This window comes from Myotis myotis, unplaced genomic scaffold, assembly GCF_014108235.1.
Source record: "Myotis myotis isolate mMyoMyo1 unplaced genomic scaffold, mMyoMyo1.p scaffold_m19_p_8, whole genome shotgun sequence".
NCBI classification, from domain to species: Eukaryota; Metazoa; Chordata; class Mammalia; order Chiroptera; family Vespertilionidae; genus Myotis; species Myotis myotis.
The window spans coordinates 12198521-12212437 of NW_023416390.1; the positions used below are offsets into that span (position 1 = coordinate 12198521).

At 36.8% G+C, this 13917-nt stretch overlaps 1 protein-coding gene across 4 annotated transcripts in view; it reads left to right on the forward strand.

The window, feature by feature from the left end:
* The window catches only part of PARD3B (par-3 family cell polarity regulator beta), a 916117-nt gene that overhangs the window by 134104 nt on the left and 768096 nt on the right, over positions 1–13917 (forward strand). The gene's annotated exons all lie outside the window — the stretch shown is intronic.

The window sequence follows — 13917 nt, forward strand, 5'->3', positions numbered from 1 at the left end:
TTTACAACGTTAATTGCTTTGATAGAGACCAGATGACAGAACTTTAAACAAGATACATTTATTTCTCTCTCTTGGAAAAGTCTGAGTTGAAGGTGATTTGGGGAATGGAATCCAAGCATCTCTGCTCTCAGAGGTCTGTCTTATCACACTACCATGCTTTAGCAGTGGTTCTTAAACCTGTCTATTCATTACATTTATCTGGAGAATTAAAAAAATTACTCCTGGGCTTTATATCAGAATATAATTTAGTCTCTGAGATTTAGTACCACCCTAGACCTACTGAATTAGAATCCGTGGTCAGAACTTAGTAATTAGACCTCACTTAGCTGCAGGGGAGGCAAGGAAGATAGTCTCTAGCTGAAGGCAAGTGTGCAGGTGAAACTTGGTTGGTTTTATTATTAAAAAGAAGGTAGGTCCTAGGGCAGTGGTTCTCAACCTGTGGGTCGCGACCCCTTTGGCAGTTGAACGGCCCTTTCACAGGGATCGCTTAAGACCATCCTGCATATCAGATATTTACATTACGATTCATAACAGTAGCAACATTACAGTTATGAAGTAGCAACAAAAATAATTTTATGGTTGGGTCACAACATGAGGAACTGTATTTAAAGGGCCAGAGGTTGAGAATCACTGTCCTAGGGGATGGTTAGTTGTTTTTTACTTGCCAGTTAGAGTTTGAGACACTCACAATAATAATGATTTAAGGTCAATTGGTAGAGAAGGAAGAACAGTGATAGAGTGGGAGGCTAGTTGGCAGAAGTGAAATTGGAGTGGTGCTATATTGAATACCTACAGGGAGCCCAAACTCCATCCTATTGGAGTCAAGCATGTAAAATGGCCAGATCTTGAAACTCAAGGGCCCTTTTAAAGGGGCGGCTCTACCAGTTGCCCTTTAGGAAGGTGGACTAGGTCTTTACACATCCAGTTAGAAAGCTAGATCTTTATTGAAATACCAGCCAAATTTAACATGTTGGATATGGTTTAACAGCCACTTACAAATTCCAACCTCATTTTTTATAGCATAATATTTAGAAGACAAAAAGAGCATTTTTCTCATTGACAAAATTGTCCCTCAAAATTCATTCTAATATCTATAATAATAAAAGTGTAATATACTAATTAGACCGGACGTCCTTCCAGACAAAGCTGGGGCTGCCAGGGCTGAGCCCCTTGCATGAATTTTGTGCATTGGGCCTCTAGTTTAACATTATAAAAGGAAATTTGCTGAAAATGGCCACATTGTCTGTAGAGGCGCTTTGTAAACTGAATGACACTGTACAGATATTTTTAGTGCTTTGCACTGTATTTGCACAGAAGCACTCAATGAATAAAAGCTGAATAAATGATACCTTTGTTAAATAGTCATTAGTGTTTGCATCCCCAATATAAACCTTTACTGATTTTAATAAAACTAATGTCATTAGGATATATTTCTGACATACTCTTTTCTCCATTTTCACACACTAGGTAGATTTAAATAAGCTTTTTATCCATTGACAAATATTGGATCTCACAGATTGAGTTAATTACTTGGTAGAAAGTTAACTCTTATGCTTAGTTGGTCAAGATATTATTCAGTGAATTTGTCATTACTTTATAATGACATAAATATATTTCTAAAAATGTTTCACTTGTATTTGTTTGTCTGGTAATATCTGGTTGTCAGATGCCTTGGCAGTGGCAACTATTTGGATGACAGTGCTATTGGATTAGATGGGCTTACATTCTGGGCTTACTTGCTTGGTTACTGTGACCGTTGCACAAATGGAAATGTATTCCTTTTCGTCAAGATAGCTGTTGTCTCTAAAATGCCAGATTAGTGAGACAAGAGATGGGGCTTATGGGTTGATATATGCTCTCAGAATTTGGACAGGTATTGCAATTTTTTACTTTTATTGATTCCAGATAGTCTTATCCTTGTTAATGTGAATGGGGAAATACTAAGCCTTTTGTGAGTGCTTGAATTTCTCTAATTCCCCTGTCTAAAAGGCAGTCACTGTGTGGAGCTCTGTAGGGACATCCTCTAAAAATGGGTTGGATGCTCTCCTCCGCCCACTTGGTCATTTGAAGGGGGACAGAGGCTGTGGCATCTGCACCCCACTCTTACCCTCTGCCTCCTGCTGTTTTGTTTGACTGAAAATTGTGGGTCAAGGATGGTGGCTGAGAATTAGCATAGAAAGGATGATTGTTTCATCAATGTTGAGTAATTGAAGTATAATTTTTATGAATCACTGTTTGACACTTACCTCTCTCTGGGAAATGAGTAGTTGATATCCTATACAGAACCATTTGGCCACTTCTAAATATAAAGTATTTTCTGAATCAGTTATCTTTATTTTTTTAAAAATTAGCCGAAGTTCTTAGAAATTCATCTTTTCATGCCAACACAGACTTATAGATGCTGTCAATACGTTTTTAACAAAGTGAAGTACACTGGTTTTAAGATGAGTTAGCCACTTGATAATAATTCAGATCATTTCATGTTTATTCAATAAATGTATTAAAAATAAGAATGGTATATTTATGGAGAATTCTCAAATTGCTTTGAATTAGGTGACATTTCTGTTAGGCATAATACATATATTTTGTAATTTGTGGAAAAAAAATTAGCTTAATTATGTTTCTTAGGAAACCAAAGACATTCATCTGTTTCCTTCAGATTGGTGAGAGGACAAAAAGGAGATTTTGTCATTTGGTTTATTGTATTTTTCACTATTCTCTACAACACCAGTCAGAAAATAAATAATGTTTAACACTATCCTACATGTTCTGAAGGGAGATCCTCTGTTCCACATTAAACTTATAGAACCTCAGGATTTAAAGCCTTTCTCTTCCAAGGAAAACAAAAGTGAGCTGGAAATCAGGCATGGGCCAAGAGGGCAGGGAGGTAAGTCACTTACAAGAAGGGAGTTGGGAATCCGGGGCGAGGGCATGATGGTTGGAGCGATAGAGGTCATGATCATTTGTAGGAGAAAGTGGACATGATGGAATAAATTGAAGGTTGACCAGGTAAGAATTTTGATAGAGGCCAGCATATTAGGATTGACATGTTGGTCCAACCTAATTACTTTTATGACCTGAGAGTAAATTCCAAATTTCTCCTGGCAAGAAATAGTGATTTTTCCACCCTATGCTAGTAATAAATTTACTGATTGTGAGTTCTTATATATGCCTTCTAGGCACAAAATGAGAACATGAAAACTATTATTCTTACAATTTCTAACCTTATGGCCAATGCCTTTGCTTCCTTATACTGGTTGCATTATGTTTTCTTCTTGGTCAGAACCTTCTTATGGAAGCCTTGATATTACCGTTGACATTCCAGAGCACTTTGCATCTCCCTGCCACCTTCTAAAAGAGCAGTAGCTATAACTACTTTCATTAAGGAAAGTGTGACAGGCAGTCAATCATTCACTTTTCTCATGTATCATTGCTAGTCAAAGTCTTAATTTTTAGTTTCTTTTCTCTTTTGCATTTCAGCTTGCCTTTTCCTTAGAAGATGCTGGCAAATAATTACTATAAAGTGTAAAAAATAGAATGTCCACCAATCTTATGGTTGACTCAGAGTGAAATCTTTTATGAATTTCATGCCCCACATGGAGCAATACTCAGCACTGTATTCATAGCGAGAATGCACTTTAGAATTAATTATTTGTGCCATTCATCTGGGTATTCCCTTACTATTAAATTATTGCTTTCTTATTCAGTATAAATTTGCTTTTCATTGTGTTAGGTGTGACCTCTGTCATCAGTGGATAGTTAAAAATTCCCTTCCAGGAATTCCCTCTGATTATCTACAACATTTTGGTTTGAATAATAGACATGCTGCAAAACTTGGAGAGGTGGCTCTTTGATATGCAGATTATTAATTATTTATGGAGTGACTATGTGGAAAGGGGAGTAGTAGAAGATATAAATTAGTAGAAAATACTGTCCTTGTTTTCAAGGAGTTCATGATCTTATTGGGGAGGCAAGGTGTGCTTGGAAGTCTAATTATGTGCCTAAGGAAGTAATATAGGCCATCCTATGCTGTAGGATGGGTGTGGGTGAGCATGAAGAAGTTACAGAGAGCTAAGGCTGATCCAGTCTATTTATGATTGTTAGAATTTGACTGGTCCAATAGGCGGGCAACATGGAGTGAGAATTGGGAAAGTGGCATCTTATCATAAATCCAGTGTGGTAGAAATCTCTACACTGCGGTAGAGTGGTGAACACATTTAAAACGACAGGAGATTCACTATGAGGAAATTGAATATGAAGAAAGACAAATCGAGGTTTTCTTCCTGGAGGTTTCCCTCTTTTGTTTGAACTGTGGCTATTTGAATAGTCCATTTCAAAATCCCATTTCATCAAACCGGGGGAAGGGACCCTTTGTAGGACATAAAGAGGTAATTTGGTGGACACAATTAAGGATATCACTTAAAGAATAAGAAAGCATGAGAAAAGTGTGATCTTTTCTTACCTGGGAAAAGCAAGAGAGAAAGTGCCATGAGCGTATATATGGAAGTTTATTTTAATGTTTTCTATTTAATAAATGCGATAGAAAAATACAGTTAATATAAAGTAAGAACTAGAGTGAACATAGTAATTTTACCTATTTCATGTGCTACAATCTGTTTAATTTGTCACATTTTACCACCCTTCTAATGACTTGAATTCATATTTTGCATAAAATTTTAAAAATACTTTGGAACTCTGATCAAGTTGGAAGAACCTCTTTTCCTTAATGGTGCCATTTGGTTTAACATCCACTGCCCATTTTCAGTACATTCGTTTAGGGTCTGTGAAGTCTACTTTACATATTTTATATATCCAAGAAATTAGGTATAGAGCATTAATGCATTTGAGGCTCTGGCATATATTCATCCAGTATTTAGTAAACTCTTGCCTTCCTTTATCAGGGTATCTCAGAGAGAACTTCAAAGAAAATGACAGAAACTCAAAGAAATACTCCTGTGGCCAACTTTATATGCTTGTGGGAGGTGACAAGATATGTTTCAAGGACAATTCGACACAATTCCTACCAGTGTCCCATAGCCAAGGACATCTGGGAAGTGACAGTAGCTGACAGACCATTTGGCACAGCAGAAATCAGAAATGGACTAGCTCAGTTGGATGAAAAATGTCATGCTGACTAGGAGGCCAAGAAGTAGAACACAGCAGTGACAGCCTGTGCAGACAGGGGCTGCGAGCATTAACTAGTGGACAGATTGAGTACAGTGAGGGCTGCAGGCCACCCGTCAGTGGCCCTGCCATACTTATGCACGTGGGAAGTTCTTTACTGTCAGTGGGAGTTCCCCTCAGTAAAGGGAAGGGGTGTCTATGTTCATTCTCATGCTGGACAGTGACAGGTAAGAAATACACCTTGTGCCCAGCCCGCATGGCTCAGTGGTTCATTGTTGACCTATGAGCCAGGAAGTCATGGTTCTATTCCAGGTTAGGGCACATGCCTTGGTTGTGGGCTCGATCCCCAGTGTGGGGCGTGCAGGAGGCAGCCTATCAATGATTCTCTCTCATCATTGATGTTTCTATCTCCCTCTCCCTTCCTCTCTGAAATATTTAATGAAACAAAAAAATTAAAAAAAATTTTAAAAAGAAATACACCTTTTGTTATGAAGGATAGTGCAATTTAAATGTGAATTTGACCTTGAAGGTAAACAATTGCTAAGCCATCATCATAGCATCACTTAAAACTGATTCTTAGTTCAGCTGCTGGTTTATCCTCAATCATCTGGATCTCACATTTTCTCAAGATGGCAGTCCAGGAGTCAAAGGCCTATGGACTGTGGGATTAAAATCATGGAGGTTTCTTATGCTTTTGGTATTTCTTCATCTACACCTTGGCTGCTGAGCACTCCTGGAGAAAATACTCAAACTGGGTTTTTAAAAATTATGTTTATTGAGGTGACATTGGTTAATAAAATTATATAGGTTTCAAGCATACAGTTCTATAACACATCACATGTATATTGCATTGAGTGCCCATCACCCAAAATCAAATCATCCCTCACCATATATCACGCCCCTCTATCCTTCCCTCCCTCCCAACCTCTCTTCCTCTGGTACCACCATAGTGTTGTCTGTATCTGTGAATGTTTATTTGTTTGTTTATTTATTGGTTGCTTTCAGTTTTGTGTCCCACACACTGGGTGTTTTTACTTAGCTTGATTCCTTTATATTCCTTCAGTGGTGATGCTAACACCTCACCACCCTGATTAAGCCCCAGCCCTGGCATCTTAACTCTTCCCGCCTTACAGGAAAAAACAAAACAAAACAAAGACCTTGAGGCTTTGAGGCTTGAATAAACTTTCTCAATTCCTCACCTTATTGCCTCAAATAATTACTGATTTCTGCTCTTGAGACTTGTAATTACTTCTCTTACTCAAAATTAATTCTTCCACTTACCCTTCAATCTCATTTCCTTTATTCTAACCCCAGATCTTTTAACTTAGCCCCTTCTCTCTTAGTCTTCAGCCTCTCTAGTGTACTGACTCATCTCAGCTCTGTTCTTAAAACCAAAGAGGGAAAACAAGTAAACAAGTAAAAGCTTCTATATTTTCTCCTTTCTTTTATTGTTCTGCAGTTTCCTAATCTCCCCTTTTCCTTTCTTACACAAGTGAGTGGCTTAATGCGTTGTTTGAAGGAGAGCACGATGATCTCAGTCTATCTCTTAACCCTGCGATTCTGGTTTCCTCCCTTATAATTCACTGAACCTCATTTGAAAATTTCACTAAGGACTCTAGTAAGAGAGAATATTACATAGCAAATAAGGAGGTCGTCTGGCCAGAATGGGGGACTGTGTCTGAACTGATGGCCCTGATTAGCTAGGTAGGTAAGGCAGCCTTTGGTGTTAAAATATTTTTTCTTGCCCATTTTTTTTTGTGTGTATATATGTTTCATCCCATTTGAATGACCACATCTAAGTATTCAATAATGATCTAGATTTACATTTTTAATGGACTTGTATTATAGTCTCTCAGGAAATACTTTAAATTCCGTAAACTAAAAATATTATTCAGAATTCCTGAGTCAGTTATGTTGGAAACTACATATTGATGACTAGTTTCTAAACACAGGTATGTAAATATTTTCAGTCATTTTTTTTTACAATCTTACACATATGAATTAATATGCAGGATATCTTTATCTGTTAGGTATGGTTTGTTCTCAACCTAGTTCCAGAAAGTTCTCAGATAAGTGACTGTAGCACAACTTGACTACAGCAATGATCAAGGAGAAGGAAATTTGGACGTGGGTAAGGAAGACAAGGGCTTTGGGATGGCAGAACTTGAGCAGTAATGCAAGATGTAAGAAGAAAACCTACACTGTTTCATGTCGAGTAGGGCCAACTGTTTAATGGAGTGTTGAAAATTGTAAGAGCTTGCTTTAACAAAGAGGAAAAGGTGCTGAGGCTGAGGTATTAAGTGTCTAAAACTTAATCAAGAAGTTTAGCTGTAAAATGTAAAGGAGAAATTGGATATTTGTTGGATTGAGCTTGGCAGAATAAATGATTTATTACATATTACATATTTATACTCTGCAACTTGCAATGCATGCTCATGTGCATTTTTTCCTCTTATCATGCTGAAGAGCCTATTAGATGTGACATAAAGTTATTATTGTTATCCCCATTGTATGGATGAGAAAATCATTTCACAGCGTGAGTTTCATAGATCACATAAATAGAGAGTAGCTGAGCTGGGTTTTGTATGGAGGTTATCTTAATGCACTCCCGTGATCTTTTTGCTTTAAGAATCCTCTTTACTTTCTTTTTTCTTTTCTTTTTTTCAACTTAAGACTATTTGACACAAAAGAAGAAAAAAAGAGAGCTTCTGAAGATAATGAGAGAGGAGATGTTGAGAAGAGGATTGATTTTAAAGATACTGTCTCTCAGTACCTGGAGGGAACAGGTTCTAGAATGTGGTTAGGAATAGCTATTGCCCTTGAAGAGGAAGAAAGATATTCTGTTATTTTAGGACAGGTTAATAGGTTGACTATAGAGTCCGGGATTTAGAATGTGTTAAAGATTTGTCAGGTGAGGCCCCATTCCAGTCATTCCCTGGGTAAAGCCTGACACAATCCTTTGGTGAGCATTCTCTGGTGATGATACAAAATAATACGTTTGGCTGAAAGTTTTAATTGGGTCTTATATGTCATGCACTATGTATTCATGGCTCCTGTTCGCCAGTCTTCCTGGATCATTAAAAATAAAAACCAAGCACTTGGCTCCTTTGGTTGTCAGGCATTTTCCTGCCTTGATCCCGATCTTTCTTTGAGAACCAGCTCTTGCAAGATAAAAAACTTAGAGATTTGTAAATTCTCACCATGTTTCTTGGATTCTTGCCTACCTCCTCAATGAGAAGAGGCAACTTGTGCTTTTGGAGGCATTAACCGACTCATTCCCTAGCCTCTCATTTCTGTGATGCTAAAACTCTCATGCTGATAAACCTACCAATGATTGTCCATCTCACAGATGCTTAAGGTTTGATTTTTATGATATAATCTTGAAATGTGAGGCCAAATAGGTATCTCCTATATAAAAATATTAACATATCAGTAACATCTATATTACAACTTTCTTTCTTAAAGTATCCTCTTCAGGTACCATTACATGACAAACCCTCAGAGGATGAACGGTGCATTGTTGTATCATGTAGCAGAGTACCATTTAGGTATTTGGTAAATGCTTTGGTTTTATTTTTAAATGTCACTAGAATGCCTCATCAAATTATTTATTATTTTTATAATTTCATTATGTATTTGCTTTGGTTAACTACTATTTTTAAATTTATTTTTGTACTCTATTACTATTCTACCCTGAAAGGGTAAATAAATTAAAAAGCTACAAAATAGTATTTATATACTTTTGACTCCTATGATCATTGATTTCTCCTATTTTTTTGTTTTTCTCTTTTTATGGAAATCATTGTTTAATTTCCCTCTCCAATCACAGTTTAAGATATTCTGTATTTATGTATATATTAAAATATGTGCATATAGATGTCTATCTAAATGGTACTATGACTTTAGTTTTAGATGGTTAATTTCTATAGCACAGTTATGCTGCTCTGTAAACCAGTTCCCTATACCATAGCTTTTTGTCATATGTAGCAAAATTAATATGTAGCTTTGCAAGGCCTCAAATTGATATTTAAAGTAAAGATGGAAGAGTACTTAGCATTCTTTCTTAAACCTATGCCATTCTCCTAAAAGCAATTTCGCAGATAGATGCAGGGGAAAGAAAACAGTGAGAAAGCATTGTCTTTCATAAGGAAAAAATTGCACAGTGATATTCTGAAAGGCTCTCATCGGAGAATAAAGGATGTAATCTCTGTATTAAACACAGATGGAATATTTCAGTCTCAGCTGTCATTGAAGAATCTCCATGTCAGTTTGGATTGGGCCCCTTTGGGACATGTGTAAATGACAGTGATGAAACCATCTCTTTGCTGAGCTGGAGTGCACAATGTCCTGTTATCTGTGCCATCTGGTGCGACAGAGGATGGCAAGTTCTCTCTACTGGGAATGGTCTTTCTTTGGGATTTGTAGACTTTAGCATAGAAATGTGTTTGACCAAAATCAGCCTTTAACTGGCCGGATTTCAGTGGCAACAGCTTTAAAAAAGAAATGGCATTCCAAGATACTGAAAATGGAGGAGGAGACAGAGAAATTAGTTGACACATCTTTAGATATTTTGGTGGGTAGTGGTTATTTTCAACTAGGTGCTTTGTAAGCCCTGACCATGTTTCTGTCCTCAGTGACAGCTGTGTCTAGTTTTGTTTTTGCCATTTTTTTACTATTGCTTGTGTGTAATAATAACACACCATTGATGCTCTGGTTCTCACCCACTGAAGCAATGAATGGTGGTCATTCGCTTCAGGACTGTTACTTTATTGTGGATTCTAAAAATTGGTCTACAATGCTTTATCAGCACTGAGTCAATTTATTCATTTTAAAACCAATCCAAAGATTTATTGACTGTTGACTCTTGCAGCAACGTGAGTTCCTTTACTGTCTACCTCTGTCTGTGATTAAAATCAAAACAAAGTTAAATTACATTTTACTAACAAAAGCCCATTCCTGGTATGAATTATGAATTAGTAACAGAAGGTTTATAAATGATTAAGGTTTAATATGTCCCCCCAAATTGGGCTTAGATTATGTGGAAGCAGTCTAGATCCACTTAGGAGTTTATCTGTTTTCACAAAATACCAACGCAAGACGAGACTTTTCTCTGGATTAGTTCAGTAGGGAACTGTATGGGGTGCTCATTAATACAGTCACCTTTGAATGGACTGTGTGTGGGATATAGTCATGAGAAACGTGAATGAAAAATATGACCAAATAACATTTGGAGCTCTTTGAGTTACAGTTGAATAGAATTAAATGATTTACAGTTAAGTTAAATATACAACTGTGTGTGGTGGGTTGCAAGTTGCATTTGTTTTGAGTTCTTCGTATATAGTGTGTTTAGAACCCATTCTGACAGATGGAGTGCCGTTCTGCTCTGCTGCTCCCTCAGCTCTGAGCGGGGAAGGTGAGTTAGTTGGACTCCCTGCCGCACCGCTCAGTTCCTGGAAGTTACTGACCTTCCCCTTTCATGAGGGAAGAATAGGTTGAACCAGCAGGTTCTCCCTTGCAGTCCTCACTTGCAGTGAGGTTTGTTTCCTCTGAGTTTACCAATTTATAATTCACCCCTAACTCCCCATCCTCGTTCGACATAAAAAAATCATTGTATGTTGTGTGTGTTTTTTGTGTATGGTTTTCAGAATGAAAAGTGAGGCTGTTTAACTTGGTAAAAAGTGGGGAAGACACTGCCTTTCTTATTGCACACACATCACTCCTCTGCCACCCACAAGGGACTGTACAAAGGAGAAAGGTTGGGAGTCGGATACCTGACCTGATTCTTAGACACAGTGTCACGCCTAGGACTTACTTGGCAAAGAGGCGCAGAGGAGTGTGTGTGCAGCGGGTGGTGGGAGGACAAGCGGCACTGATTTACGCTCGTCCTGGTTTTCTGTGGTGGCGCCCTGATACTCTGGTGCTGGGTAGGAAGCCATTCATAGGAGATCATTAATTTATTACTTTGCACTTTAGTCTAACATTGCAGTGCATCTGTTCACAAAGGAAGAAATAGGATTTCTTGTCCACTCCCCACCACGTTGGAAACTCTTCCAAATTTAAGCAATTAGTGAAATCTTGAGAACACATTTGGTTTGGGTAAAACCCTATTTTTGTCTAATTCCAGTGACATATCTACCTAAATTATGGATATATGGACTACTTAGATATTAGTATTTGGATGTTCATCTCTACAAACCTGAGTGAAGTTTATTGTAAGGGTAGACTGTTTGAGAAAAGTATCTAATTTAATACAAAGATATTTCAATTCAGAAACACCCAATTTCTGCCTTTCTGGCTGGACTTTATAGTGAAGGGACAAATGGTATCCTATCTATGGGCCTCACCAACTTTCCATCCCACTTCTAGCTGGCACCTGCCTTTATGGTGACTTTCACAGTGCCCTTTTAAGGAGTGTTAAACATTTGTTTAAGGTGTTAAAGGGATTCTCACAGGAAAGGTACAAGTTAAGCTTGGGGAAACTTCTTTCCCTAACCTCTAAGACACTGCCCATGAGATCACCTTCAAAGGAATCAAGATTTTAGATTGTAACATATTAAATAAATAAAAAATTGAGGGAGTAGCAATGTACACAGTGATATACAATAATGTCATTTACAATAACATCATAAGACATAGCATAGTTAGGTATACATGTAATACACAGTATGTTCAAGATCTGCACATTTCAATCTACACAACATTGCTGAGAGAAATGAAGAGAGGCTGACCTAAATAAATGAAGGGAAAGTTTTTATGGATCAGACAACTCTGTTATTAAAATGCTAATCTTTCTCAAATTGATTATATATAGATTCAATGTAATCCCAACAAAACACAGCAGGTGTTTGCTTTTTGTTTTTGTTTTTAGTTGGTAAGCTGCTTCTAAAATTTATATGGAAATATAAAGAACCTAAAATAGCAAAAACAGTTTTTGGGGAGAAAAATGAAGAGAACTTGCAGTACCTGATATCAAGATCTAAAAAGGTACCTAAGTAAAAACAGTATGGTATTGACATTAGGATAGAGAAGTAGATCAATGACCTGAATAAAATTCAGACATGGATCATATTTATATCTGTTATTTATTTATTTTTTTTGGAGAAGATGCTCATGCAAGTAATTAAATTTATTACCTTGCTCTTTAGTCAAATATAGCAATATATCTGTCCATTAAATGGTGCGAGTAAAACCAGATATTTATATGCAAAAAATTCTCCATCCATATGCAAGAAATTATTTTAAATAGATCATATATGTATATATTTATAAAATTTCTAAAAGATGTCATTGGAGAAAAAAATCAGTTTTATGTTAGGCAAGTATTACATGTAACATATCTGAACCATAAAACAAAAAAAAATTGGACTTTATCAAAATTGAAAACTTTTGCTTTTTGAAAGACACTATTAAGTAGAAAGACAAGCCACAACCTGGAAGAAACCATCTGCAAAATTTATATTTGGTAAAGGACTAGTATCTGACATTTACAAATAACTCTTACAATTTAAAACAATAAATCATCATGATTAAAAATGGGCAAAATTTTTGAACAGACACATCACCAAAGAAGATATAGAAATACTCAGGAAGCACATGAAGAGGTGCACTGTATCTCTAGTCATCAGACAAATGCAAATTAAAACAACAATGATACCACAGAAATGGCAAAATTAAAGTACATAAAAATAGAAAGTATTGGCAAGAATGCAGAACAACTGAAACTCTCCGATATTGCTGCTGGTAATTCAGAATGCTAAAAACATTTTGGAAAACATTCTGACATTTTCTTAAGTTAAATCTATGCTTGCTTAGCCATTTCATCCTCAAGTACTGCCCAAAAGAAATGAAACACATGTTCACACAAATACTTGTACATGAATGTTCAGAGCAACTTTATTTATAATAGCCCAGACTGAAAACAACCCAAATGTCCATCAACTGGTGAATAGAAGAACCCGTTGTGTTGTTATGTCTATACAATGAAATTCTACTCAATAAAATGGAACAACTATTTTTACGTGAAGAAGCATGGATGCATCTAAGAATCATTTTGCAAAGTGAAAGATGCCAGACACCAAAGACTGCAACTATAATATGATTCCATTAAATGAAATTCTAAAAGGGCAAAACTATAATCATATAAATTAGATCAGTGGTTTCTTGGGGGTGAAGTGAGTGAGTTAACTGCAAAGAGCAGGAGGGGACGTGAGTGGTAGAAATGTTTTCTATCTTGACTGTGGCTATGGTTGCACAATGGCACACTTTAGCCAAAACTCCAAGTGTACTATTGAAATGGGTGAATTTTATTATATGTTAATTATTTCTCAATAAAGTTGTTTAAAAGTAAGACCATAGTAGTATTTGAAAAAAAATTCCCTTCAGCAGTCTGCCAATTAATAAACTTCGGTGGAATTATAGGATTGCTAAGACTACCATTGGAAAATCCTAAAGTGGCACAACGATCATCAGTGACTGCTGAAATCATTTGGGGAGATGGTTGGGTATGTTTACAGATTACCCTACAAACTGTTGGCTGCTTTTACTGGGTAAAATGTGCCTTTTCTCTGGTTGCTCATGCTTGTCACCTAAATTTGCATCATGGAGAGTGTTCAGCCTGACACCATGAGCTTCTGGATGTGTCTGTATTACATTGGACTTCTGTGGTTGGCAGAGATTTTCTAATCTGCTCCTCAATCCAGTGAAGTCTAACACTCATATTTATGGGAACTCTTCCACGTGCACCAGACTCTCTTCTTGCTGTTGTGGAGGGTAAACAGAGAACGGATCATTGCA